At 44.8% G+C, this 15,641-nt stretch overlaps 1 protein-coding gene across 6 annotated transcripts in view; it reads left to right on the top strand.

Moving 5' to 3' along the window:
• Positions 1-15,641, top strand: part of LOC144605495 (serine/threonine-protein kinase 38) — a 78,145-nt gene that overhangs the window by 7,665 nt on the left and 54,839 nt on the right. The window contains exon 1 of one of the 6 annotated variants that reach the window (XM_078420836.1): positions 47-97. The exons of the other annotated variants lie outside the window; for them this stretch is intronic. The gene's annotated coding sequence lies outside the window, so the exon portion shown is untranslated. Of the gene's footprint in view, positions 1-46; positions 98-15,641 lie in introns of those variants that run through there. 6 annotated transcript variants of the gene reach the window in all.

Below are 15,641 nucleotides of genomic sequence, written 5' to 3'. Positions count from 1 at the left end.
TGCGTTATGTATAAATTGACTTACTATTTCATTTTGTGTATTACAGCACGAAGACTGTACTATGAGTTTCTGTTTCCTGGATAGCACGCTATAGCAGGTATACAATTACTGGATCTCATCTCAAGCCATTAATAATTTACCTGGGAACTGTTGTTCCCTCACCAACCACCTTGGCTACTGTGCTGGTTCCATGGGTCTGAAGAAGGGTCTTGACCTGAAACCTCACCAATTCCCTCTCTCCAGAGATGTTGCCTGTACTGCTGAGTTACTCCAGAATTTTGTGTCTATCTTCGGTGTAAACCAGCATCCACAGTTCTTCCTACACGTCTATGGGTTAATAAATGGCTTCTGTCCACATTAATGAACTGTAACTATTTCATCCAACAAGAACCACCATATGTGCCTTGCATTAACTGCGATGATATAAACATGTAGTTGAAGATAAACAAAAAACGGGAGTAACTCAGCGGGACAGGCAGCATCTCTGGAGAGAAGGAATGGATGACCTTTCGGGCCGAGACCCTTCTTCAGACTGAAGTTTGTCTATCTTTGGTTTAAACCAGCATCTGCAGTTCCTTCCTAAATATGTAGTCCATATCCAGGGTTGAGTCCAAGCCACTCCTCCACGGTACTCAGAAAGTTGTGGTATTATCTTTTCTCTTCAGGATAAGGATTCCTGAGCACTCCTGCAGAGGAGCTGGGGACTTCTTCCCAGTTCCTTGTCCCTGGTCAACCATCATTACAAGGGAATTATCATTATCGGGTCATTATTTAATTGTTATTTGTGAATGCTTGTGCATTGTTCTCTATCTTACAATCGTGTCTACGCTTTGAAAGTCATAGTTTGGACATAATTACTTGCATCATCCTTTGGTTGAAATTGAAGCGAGAGGTTTTTTTTCCGAACTGAAATCAGTTGATTTTTGCAAGTAATCTACAATTACATATCAATAAAAAGTGAAACTTGTTAGATGATCCTCAGTGACACATCCACGCTGTCTAACTGTAGGATTGCCAACCGGGCTTTAGTTATAATATAAATTTCAAAGAAATCTCCAGAATTTTAAGTGCAGGTTTATGTCAACACTTAGCGTGAAAAAAATATTCATTGCTATTGATGCACTTGCATAGCATTCTGACTGACATTAACCTTGTGATGTTCGCAGAGGTTATAAATAGTGCTTTTATATTTGCTCTTTATTTTTTGCTGGGTATTCTATAAATAAATGCTCCATGGTTTAGTTTCATTTAGATATACGGCTTTGAAACAGCCTAATCAGCCCACCAAGTCCATGCTGATCATTGATCACCCTTTTGTACTATTTCTAGGTTATCCCACTTTCTCCCTGTTCCTTGCACACTAGGGGCAATTTACAGAGGACACACCCGCACGTCTATGGCATGTGGGAGGAAGTCTGAGCACCAGGCGGGAACTCATGAGGTCATAGGGAAAATGTGCACACTCCTCACAGACAGCACCTGGGGTCGGGATTCTCTCCTGAAGGACATGCTGTGCATGTGAATGACAGGATGGCATTCTGGTAGCTTGCTTAAAAAACCCAATGTTAAAAACCAGTCAGCTTGCGGCTACAGCAAAGATCCTTATCATAGAATGCTGGCAAATGTGAGGTGATCTTTAAATGGTAAATTCACTCAGTGATAGTCCCGATCTGCTGTCATGCCCAAAAACGTTTAGGCTGTCACACAATCAGGAATAGTAGATCAGAAAAAGAGCGATTCAGTCAGCAGGTCTGTGCTGGCCTTTGGTTCTCCTTACTCTTTTGTCATTTCCTGCACTGTTTTCTTAGCTTTTATATTTTCATTGTTATTTCAGCAGGCCATTTTAAATCTTAAATTGTTACAACATGTTTTGTCACTTCTAATTATTTCACGAATCTCACAGCTGTGACGTTTTACAATTAGCCTAGTAAGCAAACAGAAACTAATAGTTGTACAGCATGGAAACAGGCCATTCAGCCCAACTTGGCCATGCTGACCAAGATGCCCCATCTACACTAGACCCATCTGCCCGAGGTTGGTCTATATTTCCCTCTAAACCTTTCATGTCCAAATGTCTTTTAAATGTTGTTATAGTCATCTTAAATCTTGCATGATTTTGGGTTCCCCAGTCTATCCTTGTATCCGTTATCCCCAGATCTATTTGAGTAAATCCGTTTAGTATCTAAAGCCTTTACATCCTCCTGAAAGTCCGATGCCCCTAATTAAAACGCGTTACCATTATTAAAAACAAATTTGTGTTTTGTGTTTGGTATATCCACCTGGTGTTTGTACTCTTTGGCTGTAAAGAAAACCCGCAATCCCATGTGATTTGTTAATTGGTTTTATTTATTCTAAGCATCTCCAAAACTGCCAATCCCAGAGTTCTTCTTTAAATGTGACCCTTAATATGTATCACCTCTTTAAATTCTTCCTCTAAGATGTCAATTTAGATTTGTTGAATTTCATCTGCTAAGTGTGTGCCCATTTTATCGACACCGTTGTTGTTGTCTTGCTGTTTATTGCTCTTCCATGGTGTCTGCTATAACTGTTTTATGTGAACTATATATATGTAACTAGACCAAGTGGACCCATTGGGCCCAAACTTCTCCTGCATTGGTGCAGCACCCTCTTCTTCCCCTCCCTCCTTCCCTCCCTCCTTCCCTCCCTCCCTCCCTCTTTCCCTCCCTCTTTCCCTCCCTCTTTCCCTCCCTCCTTCCCTCCCTCCTTCCCTCCCTCCCTCCTTCCCTCCCTCCAGTAAAGCGACATCATGCACCCCCTCAGACACATTTAACTTTTGTGTAATATTTCCCCACATCCTTTCTCGGAATGTTTTATGCAATTGAACCCAATGTAAAACAATGAAGATTATCATCACCTATTCAAATAGAACAATTAAACAATGAACATCATCCCACAGTGGAAATATAAAACTATAAATGTTATCTTACACTGAGTATAAATTTGGGGGAATGTTATTCACCTTATTTTCCCCATTATTCCAACAATTAAACACTTGCCATGATCCATTTTCACTGTTATAATCCCAAGATTCCTGTCATTCCAGTCTGGTTGATTCCTGGAATCAACAAAACCATAATTTTATCTCTCCCATTTCTGAAGAAGGTTCTCCAACTTGAAACAGTAATTCTGTTTCTTCTATCACTAATGCTTCCTCATCTGGTGAATGTTCCCAGCATTCTGCTTTTATTCTTAATAGGATAATGGGAAACCAGGACAACCACCTTGTTTTGGCCTCCTGATGTTTGTGTGCAATGCCACCAACGAGATGCAAAGGTTCTGCAAAGGGAGCCACGTGTGCACCTACAGCCCAGAAAGAAGCCATTCAGCTGAATGTTTGCTGGCTTCTTGTGGCCACTCCCATTTCTCTTGTTCCTTTTCCCCTTGCCTCGGCTAGCTCTTTTTCAAGTATCTGTTTCTCTTTTGAGTTGGCCTGTTTCCACCAACTCAACTGCAAGTGAGTTCCAGATCATAACAACCAGTTTTTTAAAAAAGTTGCGTAACCAGGGTTTCAAAACCTTACTGCTTTTGTGCTCTGATTCTATTTATGAATCTCAGGATTGCATGTGTTATATTCGCTGCCTTCTCAACATGCCCTTGTGCTTTTAATGGTTTATACACATTTATAATCAAGTTCTATTCTATATCTTTCTCATGCTCTAAAATGTTCCTTAAATATTACATTCACAAAACCTTTTAGTCACTTTTCAAATGTTCACTTTTCAAATTTGTCTGTGTGTCCATACTTGTCTGATTACGATGATATGTGATGTCTTGATCCATTTTTCTATATTAAAGGTGTCAGGATAAATGCAATTTACTCGTTAGTTGATTTTAAGCATAGTGGTCACTCAGACCTAAGTTTTGTGCTGTAATAGTTTCCCTTGATTTTTTTAAATTTCTAATCAATCCGTCTAGTTTATTGGTTTTGTAAGGCTTGATGGACGAGAGAGCCCAGTAATTACATCCAAGCTGTGACCCTGTGCAACATTGCCACTTCATGGGTGAAATTCTGCACAGAATCTAAGTGTGAGCTTCAATACTTAAACAATGGCATTTTGAAGAAGTACGTAATTGTAAAAAAGCATTGCAGATCTTCAGTAGAAGTAATTGGAAACACTAAAACAGAGGAAGTTGGAACTGCTCAGTATATCAGGCAACATCTCTGGAGAGAGAAATAATGTTGTTAACATTTCTAGCAACAAGGAACTGCAGATTTACAAAACAAAGATTCAAAGTTCTGGCGTAACTCAGCGAGTCAGACAGCATCTATGGCCTGTGTCCAACCAACTGCCTATCAAAATCCCTCTTTATCTGTATCTACCTATTACTTACGATAGACATAAAATCCTGGAGTAACTTCAGCGGGTCAGGCAGCATCTCTGGAGAAGAGGAATAGGTACCGTTTCAGGTCAGAACCCTTCTTCCTCTTACTTGCCAGGCTTTGTCCGGCCCCTCTCTTCAACCACACGCACGCACGCACGCACACCCCCCACCCCCCCAATGCAAATGTTGCAGCTCCATGTTCTTCAGAGATGCTGTGTGTTATATTTTTGTTTTGTTGACGTTTCTGTTTTTGGAACTGGTGACTGCATCATTGATCAGAAACGTTGGACTGAAATATCTAATCCACTATTTGCTGTTACAACAGTAACTTTGCACCATTTCCTGGTGTGAGTAAACTGACTTTCCTCAGCAAATCAATGCATCCTCGAAATCTGCCAAACTCAACTGAGTTCAGTATCTCCTTGCTTTGATGAATCTTGTTTAATTTTATACTATTGGACTCCAAACATGATTGGCCCACAACCCCCACCAGGCAGAGCCCCTCAGCACTGCTGGTTCCTACTGCCCACCCTCTACTACAGGTAACTGCAGCAGGGGTTCCACTGGGTCTCCCCCTTCCCCCTCCAGCCAGTTGACCCCCAGTACTCCCCACATCGGTCCTCATGCCCCCGTCTGCCCAGCTAACCCACCACCCCCCCACCATACATCCCCTCCACCTGCCCCCCTGCCTCCATCCGACCCCAACCCCCACCATTGCCGGGTGTTCACCATCCCCCCTGACCTCCCCTTTTCAGACACCGAACGGTCGGTCCTCAGCAGAGGCCTTACCTTTGTTCCCCTCCGCCCCCACATCAACGAGTTCCGCGTCCGCCATGACGTGGAGCTCTTCTTCTGCCGCCTCCGCCTCCGAGCCTTTTACCATGGCAAGGAGTCCCGACCCCCCACTGATGACCCCTTCTCCCGTCTCCAACGGACCCCCTCCACTTTTACCCCCCAGTATGGCCTACTACCCCCACCAGAACTTTTTATCTCAAACTGCCGGCGTGACATCGGCCGCCTCAAATTTTCCACTCCCCTGACTAACTCCAACCTCTCCCCTCCTGAACGTGCAGCCCTCCACTCACTCCGCAACAACCCGGACTTAATAATTAAACCCGCTGACAAGGGAGGGGCTGTGGTAGTCTGGCGTGCTGACCTCTACCGCACCGAGGCCAGACGACAACTATCGGACACCTCATCCTACCTATCCCTGGACCATGACCCCACCGATAAACACCAGACCTTCATCAGCAGCACCATCACCGACCTCACCAACTCCGGCGATCTACCCCTCAGTGCGTCCAATCTCATAGTTCCCCAGCCCCGCACGGCCCGATTCTACCTCCTACCCAAAATCCACAAACACAACTGTCCCGGCAGACCCATTGTCTCTGCCTGCTCATGCCCCACCGAACTTATCTCTACCTACCTCGACTCCATCCTATCCCCCCTGGTTAAATCCCTCCCCACCTACGTCCAAGACACCTCACATGCTCTCCATCTCCTGGATAACTTCCGGTTCCCAGGCCCCCACACCCTCATTTTCACCATGGATGTCCAGTCACTCTACACTTCCATCCCCCACAAGGATGGTCTCGAAGCCCTCCGTTTCTTCCTCGACCGTAGAACCAGCCAATCCCTATCGACCAACACTCTCCTCCACCTAGCAGAGCTGGTTCTTACCCTCAACAACTTCTCCTTTGACTCCTCCCACTTCCTCCAAACCAGAGGCGTAGCTATGGGCACTCGCATGGGCCCTAGCTACGCCTGCCTCTTTGTCGGGTACGTCGAACAATCCCTGTTCCAGACGTACACTGGCCCCATCCCCGAACTCTACCTCCGCTACATCGACGACTGCATTGGTGCTACCTCTTGCACCCATGCAGAACTCACTGACTTCATACACTTCACCTCCAATTTCCATCCTGCCCTTAAATATACCTGGACTATCTCTGACATCTCCCTCCCGTTTCTGGACCTCACCATCTCCATCACAGGAGAAAAACTAGTGACGGACATTTACTACAAGCCCACCGACTCGCACAGCTATCTGGACTACACTTCTTCCCACCCGGTCCCCTGGAAAAAGTCTATCCCCTACTCCCAATTCCTCCGTCTACGCCGCATCTGCGCCCGGGATGAGGTGTTTCAGACTAGGGCTTCCGAGATGTCCTCGCTTTTCAGAAAACGGGGCTTCCCCTCCTCCATTATAGATGAGGCTCTCACTAGGGTCTCTTCTACATCCCGCAGCTCCGCTCTTGCTCCCCCTCCCCCCACTCGCAACAAGGACAGGATCCCCCTCGTTCTCACCTTCCACCCCACCAGCCAGCGGGTCCAACATATCATCCACCAACATTTCCGTCACCTACAACAGGACCCCACCACTGGCCATATCTTCCCATCCCCTCCTCTCTCTGCGTTCCGCAGAGACCGTTCCCTCCGCAACTCCCTGGTCCACTCGTCCCTTCCTACCCAAACCACCCTAACCCCGGGCACTTTCCCTTGCAACCGCACGAGATGCAACACCTGTCCCTTTACCTCCCCCCTCAACTCCATCAAAGGACCCAAACAGTCTTTCCAGGTGAGACAGAGGTTCACCTGCACCTCCTTCAACCTCATCTATTGCATCCGCTGCTCTAGATGTCAACTTATTTATATCGGCGAAACCAAGCACAGGCTCGGCGATCGCTTCGCTGAACACCTGCGCTCGGTCCGCATTAACGCAACTGATCTCCCGGTGGCCCAGCACTTTAACTCCCCCTCCCATTCCCAGTCTGACCTCTCTGTCATGGGCCTCCTCCAGTGCCATAGTGAGGCCCGCCGGAAATTGGAGGCGCAGCACCTCATATTTCGCCTGGGCAGTTTGCGGCCCGGTGGTATGAACGTCGACTTCTCCAACTTCAGATAGCTCCTCTGTCCCTCCCTTCCCCTCCTCCTTCCCAGATCTCCCTCTATCTTCCTGTCTCCACCTATATCCTTCCTTTGTCCCACCCCCGACATCAGTCTGAAGAAGGGTCTCGACCCGAAACGTCACCCATTCCTTCTCTCCCGAGATGCTGCCTGACCTGCTGAGTTACTCCAGCATTTTGTGAATAAATTGATTTGTACCAGCATCTGCAGTTATTTTCTTATACTACTGAGTTCAGTATCTCCTTGCTTTGATGAATCTTGTTTAATTTTATACTATTGGACTCCAAACATGATTTAGGTGTAAGTCAAAATTGATTATTACGCATTTTGTTTGAATGTAAGAGAAGGACCATTTTATGATGCAATATTTAGGTGCTGGAATTGGAACTAAATTGTGCACAAGAAAAATACAGTCCTTTCAAATACCAAAATGCAGCAAATGTGAGGTCTGCTTCTGATATTGTCCTGAATCTTTGGATATTTTATTGCTACCTTGGTGCTTGCTCGGTACATTAGCTTTTGCAAAGTTGAGTTTATTTACACCAGGTGGTGTGTAGTGCTATCTGTGAGAAGAACAGTGTTTAAAGGGAATGTGAAATAAGCATGGAGAGAGAGGGTGTGATGCTGATTGCTAGTTCAGGAAGAATAGTAGCATAAACACTACGGGTAATTGGGCTAAATGCCCTGGTTGCACATTGTGTATTCTATATTTCACAAAATGCTGGAGTAACTCAGCAGGTCAGGCAGCATCTCGGGGGAGAAGGAATGTGTATTCTACATATTCTGTCTCCACAGCTGTCCTGTTTAGAATTGAGCCAGAATCAGGATTGGCACAGGGCTATAATAATGGTGTAATAAAAATTGTCAATTATAAATTATCCTTCGTGTGTGTAGGATAGTGTTAGCGTGTGGGGATCGCGAGTCGCTGTGGACTCAGTGGGTCGAAGGGCCTCTTTCCACGTTGTCTCTCTTAACTAAAACTAATCTATAAAAGTAGACACAAAATGCTGGAGCAACTCTACCTTCTTCAGGCAAAGGGGCTCGACCCAAAATGTCACCCATTCCTTCTCTCCAGAGATGCTGCCTGTCCCGCTGAGTGACTCCAGCATTTTGTGTCTATCTTCGGTGTAAACCAGCATCTGCAGTTCCTTCCTACACATAAACTAAAGGTTTTGGGATTCATCATATTCATGCAATAGGAGAATAATGGGGTCGAAATGAAACAAATAAATACTCGTACACCTCCATTGGAATTTTTAAACCAGCAAATGCAGTTCTTTCCTAGGCATTTCTTATAATATATATCGCTATATTTTCCGTTGAAACCTTCATTTGTGTTTTTGTTGCCTCCATTTCAATGCTTTCCTGTCAACACTCCCCAACTTCCATCTCTGAACTCTTTAGAAATTTTACTCCCCAAACCTACAGCAAGTCAAGGCGAGTTTAATGTCATATGAACAAGTACAGTGAAGTATCAGTACAATGAAAGTCTTGCTTGCAGCGGCATTACTGGCATGTAGCCTCAGACAATACAGATAAACATAAATTATACATAAATTGCTCAAATTCTACGAGTCAGTGAAAAGAAAAAGACTGTGCCAAAAAAAGCAAGCTATTAGTGCAACAATATACAATTAGAAAGAAAGTCCTTGATAGTGGAAGAGCTGGTCTGTGCTGTTCCATCGGTGAGGCAGGATTAGAGTTGTAGAGGTCGGTTCAAGAACCAGATAATTCTAAGGACTTCAGGCTTCTATAGCTCCTGCCCGATGGTACATTTAGCTTTCGTCAGCCTGGGAGACAGGTGAATTAGACCTTGAATGCACTGCACCTGCATCAGCTATTGAAAGGGCACTTACCTTGTTTTACGGTAAACATTTCTGTACTGGTTAGACTGATGACCTTGAGCTGCTCAGTCTCCACCTTTTGCTCTCTGTCATGTTTTCCCCATGTTTGTGAATGTTTGTCGGTATGTTTTTACTTACTGAGCCCAGTGCACAGGATTAAACTTATTCACTCTTACTTGATGCGGCAAACTTCATAGCGATGTTCTAATTTCCCTCCAGGGCATATTAGTTCCAGTAATTGTGCTGCTGCTGCACTTGGACGCCATTTGTTCAGATACTAGGCAATTAACAAGAAAACTTTCATATAATTTATCTATTGGAAGGAACTGCAGATGCTGGTTTAAACTGAAGATAGACACAAAAAGCTGGAGTAACTCAGCGGGTCAGGCAGCATCTTTGAAGAAAAGGAATAGGTAACATTTCGGGTCGAGACCCTTCTTCAGACTGAGAGTCAGGGGAGAGGGAACCGAGAGAGATGAAAAGTTACATAGATCAAATTAATGAAAGATATGCGAAAAGACAGATCAAAGCCAGCAATGATGATAAAAGAAAGTTGGAGCCTATACAATGGTCCATTGTTGGTTGTGCGGAAGGTGATAACAAGTAATTCAAACAATGAAACTCAGCAGGACAACAGTGAAACTAGTATAAGAAAATAACTGCAGATGCTGGTACAAATCGATTTATTCACAAAATGCTGGAGTAACTCAGCAGGTCAGGCAACATCTCGGGAGAGAAGGAATGGGTGATGTTTCGGGTCGAGACCCTTCTTCAGACTGATGTCAGAGGGGCGGGACAAAGGAAGGATATAGGTGGAGACAGGAAGATAGAGGGAGATCTGGGAAAGAGGAGGGGAAGGGAGGGACAGAGGAGCTATCTAAAGTTGGAGAAGTCGACGTTCATACCACCGGGCTGCAAACTGCCCAGGCGAAATATGAGGTGCTGTTCCTCCAATTTCCGGTGGGCCTCACTATGGCACTGGAGGAGGCCCATGACAGAAAGGTCAGACTGGGAATGGGAGGGGGAGTTAAAGTGCTCGGCCACCGGGAGATCAGTTTTGTTAATGCGGACCGAGCGCAGGTGTTCAGCGAAGCGATCGCCGAGCCTGCGCTTGGTTTTGCCAATGTAAATAAGTTGACATCTAGAGCAGCGGATGCAATAGATGAGGTTGGAGGAGGTGCAGGTGAACCTTTGTCTCACCTGGAAAGACTGTTTGGGTCCTTGGATGGAGTTGAGGGGGGAGGTAAAGGGACAGGTGTTGCATCTCGTGCGGTTGCAGGGGAAAGTGCCAGGGGTTGGGGTGGTTTGGGTAGGAAGGGACGAGTGGACCAGGGAGTTACGGAGGGAACGGTCTCTGCGGAACGCAGAGAGGGGAGGGGATGGGAAGATATGGCCAGTGATGGGGTCCCGTTGTAGGTGACGGAAATGTTGGTGGATGATATGTTGGATCCGCTGGCTTGTGGGGTGGAAGGTGAGAACGAGGGGGATTCTGTCCTTGTTGCGAGTGGGGGGAGGGGGAGCAAGAGCGGAGCTGCGGGATGTAGAAGAGACCCTAGTGAGAGCCTCATCTATAATGGAGGAGGGGAAGCCCCGTTTTCTGAAGAACGAGGACATCTCGGAAGCCCTAGTGTGAAACACCTCATCCCGGGCGCAGATGCGGCGTAGACGAAGGAATTGGGAGTAGGGGATAGACTTTTTGCAGGGGACCGGGTGGGAAGAAGTGTAGTCCAGATAGCTGTGCAAGTCAGTGGGTTTATAGTAAATGTCCGTCACTAGTCTGTCTCCTGTGATGGAGATGGTGAGGTCCAGAAACGGGAGGGAGATGTCAGAGATAGTCCAGGTATATTTAAGGGCAGGATGGAAATTGGAGGTGAAGTGTATGAAGTCAGTGAGTTCTGCATGGGTGCAAGAGGTAGCGCCAATGCAGTCGTCGATGTAGCGGAGGTAGAGTTCGGGGATGGGGCCAGTGTACGTCTGGAACAGGGATTGTTCGACGTACCCGACAAAGAGGCAGGCGTAGCTAGGGCCCATGCGAGTGCCCATAGCTACGCCTCTGGTTTGGAGGAAGTGGGAGGAGTCAAAGAAGAAGTTGTTGAGGGTAAGAACCAGCTCTGCTAGGCGGAGGAGAGTGTTGGTCGATGGGGATTGGATGGTTCTACGGTCGAGGAAGAAACGGAGGGCTTCGAGACCATCCTTGTGGGGGATGGAAGTGTAGAGTGACTGGACATCCATGGTGAAGATGAGGGAGTGGGGGCCTGGGAACCGGAAGTTATCAAGGAGATGGAGAGCGTGTGAGGTGTCTTGGACGTAGGTGGGGAGGGATTTAACCAGGGGGGATAGGATGGAGTCGAGGTAGGTAGAGATAAGTTCGGTGGGGCATGAGCAGACAGAGACAATGGGTCTGCCGGGACAGTTATGTTTGTGGATTTTGGGTAGGAGGTAGAATCGGGCTGTGCGGGGCTGGGGAACTATGAGATTGGAGGCACTGGGGGGTAGATCGCCGGAGATGATGAGGTCAGTGATGGTGCTGCTGATAAAGGTCTGGTGTTTATCGGTGGGGTCATGGTCCAGGGATAGGTAGGAAGAGGTGTCTGATAGTAGTCGTCTGGCCTCGGAACGGTAGAGGTCAGCACGCCAGACTACCACAGCCCCTCCCTTGTCAGCGGGTTTAATGATTAAGTCCGGGTTGTTGCGGAGTGATGCGGAGTTGAAACTAGTATGATGACTGGGGTGGAGGAGGGATGGAGAGAGAGGGGATGCAAGGATTACTTAAAGTTAGAGAAATCAATAATCATACTGCCGGATTGTAAGCTGCCCATGTGAAATATGAGGTGCTGTTCCTCCAATTTGACAGTGATGATAATAAAAGAAAGTTGGAGGACAGAAAGGTCAGTAGGGGGAGGGGAGTTAAAGTCTTTGGCAACTGGGAGATTGCATAGGCCAAGTTGAACTGAGTGAAGGTGTTCAGTGAAACGATCGCCCAGTCTGCGCTTGGTCTCGTCGATATATAGGGGTCCACACTGTGTTAAATATCTCCTGTTATGTCAGCTCACAATTTTGACAGCTGCTCTCTCTCTATTTGCAGGTATTAAAAATACTCTGCTTAAGCAAATAAGCTAGAGTAAGAGTACTTAAAAATTGACCTAAGGGCTAAAACAGACAACAAACATTTTGATGTTTTTAACTTGAGCAAATAACACTTTAAAACTAAGTGATGATTATTTACTTTGAGTAGAGAAAAAAGATTTGGTGGATGATCTGTTTAAGGTGTTTATGATAAGTGGATCTCGTAGGGTAGATAAAATAAAACTGTTAGGAATTTCCCTAAAGGAAAGGGAATACACCTTGAGATGATAGCATGACTGTTTAGGGTACTGTTAGAATAGTGGAATAATCTTTCCCAAAACACAAACTAGATTGAAGACTTTGGTCAAAGTTGGGTAAATGGATAGAAGAGCCGAATGGGCAACTTTCATTTCTGAAAGTTTTGTTAATTTACTCCCTGATTAGTGGTTTGTTGCAGTGCATAGTTTTTCATATAACCTGGAATATAATTTGGCCCCATTATGTTTATGATGTAGGTGCAAGCACATTTTGGCTCGGTGTAGTATGACCTCCTCACAAGAGTAACCATGCCTGACCTTGAGTGACCAAGGAAGGCTTAAAATCATCACTCCTGGAACTCCCAAGGTGTTGGGGGAAGGTTTTGCTGCCTACATTTTGTTCAAGTTGGAGCAAAATGGAATGTGGCATCTCATGCATCAGGATCATGCACATTGAAATGATAGGCCAACAGGGTAATCCAAAACTAATTTCAGCATGTTATCTTGATGCTCCTTCATCCCTAGCCAGAATGATGCCACAGGCACCATTTGTGGTAACTCAAACAGTTGGGGTTGAGAGCCATCTGCCTATTAAATTGTATTTTTAAGTTAGTTTATCAATCTTGCATGGTGTTGTAAAAGGTTGTTTTTTTTCCTTCTTTGTATGCCCACCTAGTTGTTTATTTTTCATTTCTATTGGAAGGGGAAAAGAAAAACTTGATCAGATGCACTGGTCTAATTTTTCTGTACCTAGTTGGTTAAAGCATTGTTGTGTTTTCACACGTAAAGTTAAAAATTGGCCCCAACCAGTGTCCCTGATGAAGATTAAAGAATCCATCCCATTATTCCATAAAGAGCCACAGAGTGCAACCGTACACTTACTCTTCAATTAACATTAAAATAGACTACCTAATCGTTAACATTTCATTTTTTAGGATCAACACTGGAAGCGAAATTCCTATCCTCAAACAGAGGGGCTAATTCAGCAGACGCCAGGGTGCACCTAGGATCTTTTGTTTTGTGTGGCTCAATAAGAAATATGCGTGGCTTTTATTCATACAGGATTTCCCAAATCGATTCGCAACCAATGAATTGCTTTTGATTTGAATGCTCAAATTTTCTTCAAGTTAAAGTTTGACCACTCAATAATATTAAAATCGTGTGTCTTTTTTCATCAACCGCTGTCACAACGGGAACCCAAAACGGGTGTACGGGTCGTGTTTTGTTCAAATTGTTGCGCTATCGTGTACTGTTTTGCAGGCTTTCTGCCCAACCAATTATTCAGACGCTTTTGATTGCAACATGCACCTTATTTTTGTTCAACAAAGAAACTGACAAGTTACTAAAGAACCTTTAGTAACAACGGGACCCGACGGGTCCACGAGTCGTCTTGTATCTGAGAAATAGCAATATGACAATAACTGGATTATTAACTGATGTTCGTTGTGCAGGATGTGATGAAGGAGATCCCTTGTAGAAATAATGCAAGGGAAACGTTTGCAGTTGTTTTAATTTGGAGTCTTGGTCCACTGACAAACTTGCTGTCGTACTTGGAAAGTTACCCAGTTGATCAACGTCAGCAGGAGGGGAAAGAAAAAATATTTATTTCTGGAAAGATTCGTAAGTGTCTGTGCAGGGTGGAGTTGAGTTAAAGTTTGAGAAGGGATGTAGATGGCATCTCAAGAGCAGGCGGTCTTATTGTATATTTACAGCATAGTCTGGATCTACTGGCCAAATGAGGCGCATGATCTCTGAACACGTGGTTTGTTCTGTGGGCTCAACAAAACATTTAGAGGTAATGCTGTATGTTGCTCATTGAAATTTATTCAAGTGCATAGTGTGCTAAAAATAAAACATGCATCTACAGAACAGTATGTTAAACAAGGTGATAGGAATGTGGGTGTGACGTCTAATTAAGACGGCTGCCACATGTATGGCAATGATTGCCAAAGCAAATAGACTATCAACATTGCCTAGTCTATGCTCCAAAGCATTTCAGAGCACAAATTGAGTTACATTTCATGTGAACAAACCATATAGGGCTGTGAAAAGAAACAGTCCATGCAAAGAATCCAGACAAGGGTGAATGATTTAAATGGAATAATCTGTTCTTTTTTTTTCCTCCTTCTGGAGTTGATTGATATTGTGAGGTAGTTCTTTGCACTCCTTGACCCAGGTTTGCTCATGTGCAAACACATGGAACTGCAGATGCTGGTTTACACAAAAGGACACTCAGTGCTGGAGTAACTCAGCAGGTCAGCCAGCAACTCTGGAGAACATAGATAGGCTACGATTCGGGTTGGGTTTGAAGAAGTATCCTGATTGGAAACGTCGCCTATCAATGTCCTTTAGAAATGCTGCGCTGAGTTACTCCAGCACTTGGTGTCTGCTCATGTGTAAGCCTAGATAATGAATGTTGGCTGAATTATTACTGTTGGAGACTTTGTTAACCGGTTTTTAACTTCACTTCCCCCGTGCACTTTAGAGAGGAATTGCTAGATCATGACTGGGTGCAGAATCCTGGCAGATGTTCAATCTTGTTCTCTTTGCATACCACCCTTCTAGTTCCTCTTTAATCTAAGGGCACCAGGATCAGTTACATAATCTTGTAGCAGCTAACAGAGCCTGTGAGCTAGATGTGACCTAAGTTACAAATAGGGAATGAAGTTGCATGGCACGATCAGCTAAGCTATTTTGTGTATTTTCTTTACAATAAAAATGAGAAGAGGCTGGAAGCATTTAGTAAATCAGGCAACATCTATGGGAAGGTGAAGGGTCTAGCAACTCCTCTCTAAAGTGCACGGAGCAAGTGAAGTTGAAAATCTGTTAACAAACTCTCCATCAGTAATAACTCAGCCAACACTCATTATCTAGGCTTACTGAAGAGATTTCAACCTGAAACATAAATAGCTTCTAGTTTCACAGATGCTGCCTGACCTGCTGAGTGTTTCAGCATGTTTTTATTTCAGATTTACAACATCTGCACTTTTTATATTTTCATTAATGATGATAGTATTTACAAATTCTGACATGAGATGGATTTAGAGAGAGATGGAGGTTAGATCTGGCTGTTGATACTTAATCAGGCATGAAGTTTTTGATGTTAGAAGATGGTTGTTGACGTGATGTAAATGGTTTGAAGAAGTGCTTTATGTAGAGGTGGGAATGTGAATTGGAGCCCAGCGTGTTTGGTCACTATTGTGCGCAATTTTGGTCTCCA

The sequence above is a fragment of the Rhinoraja longicauda genome, chromosome 24, assembly GCF_053455715.1.
Source record: "Rhinoraja longicauda isolate Sanriku21f chromosome 24, sRhiLon1.1, whole genome shotgun sequence".
NCBI lineage: Eukaryota > Metazoa > Chordata > Chondrichthyes > Rajiformes > Arhynchobatidae > Rhinoraja > Rhinoraja longicauda.
This window is presented reverse-complemented; position numbering and strand designations above follow the sequence as displayed.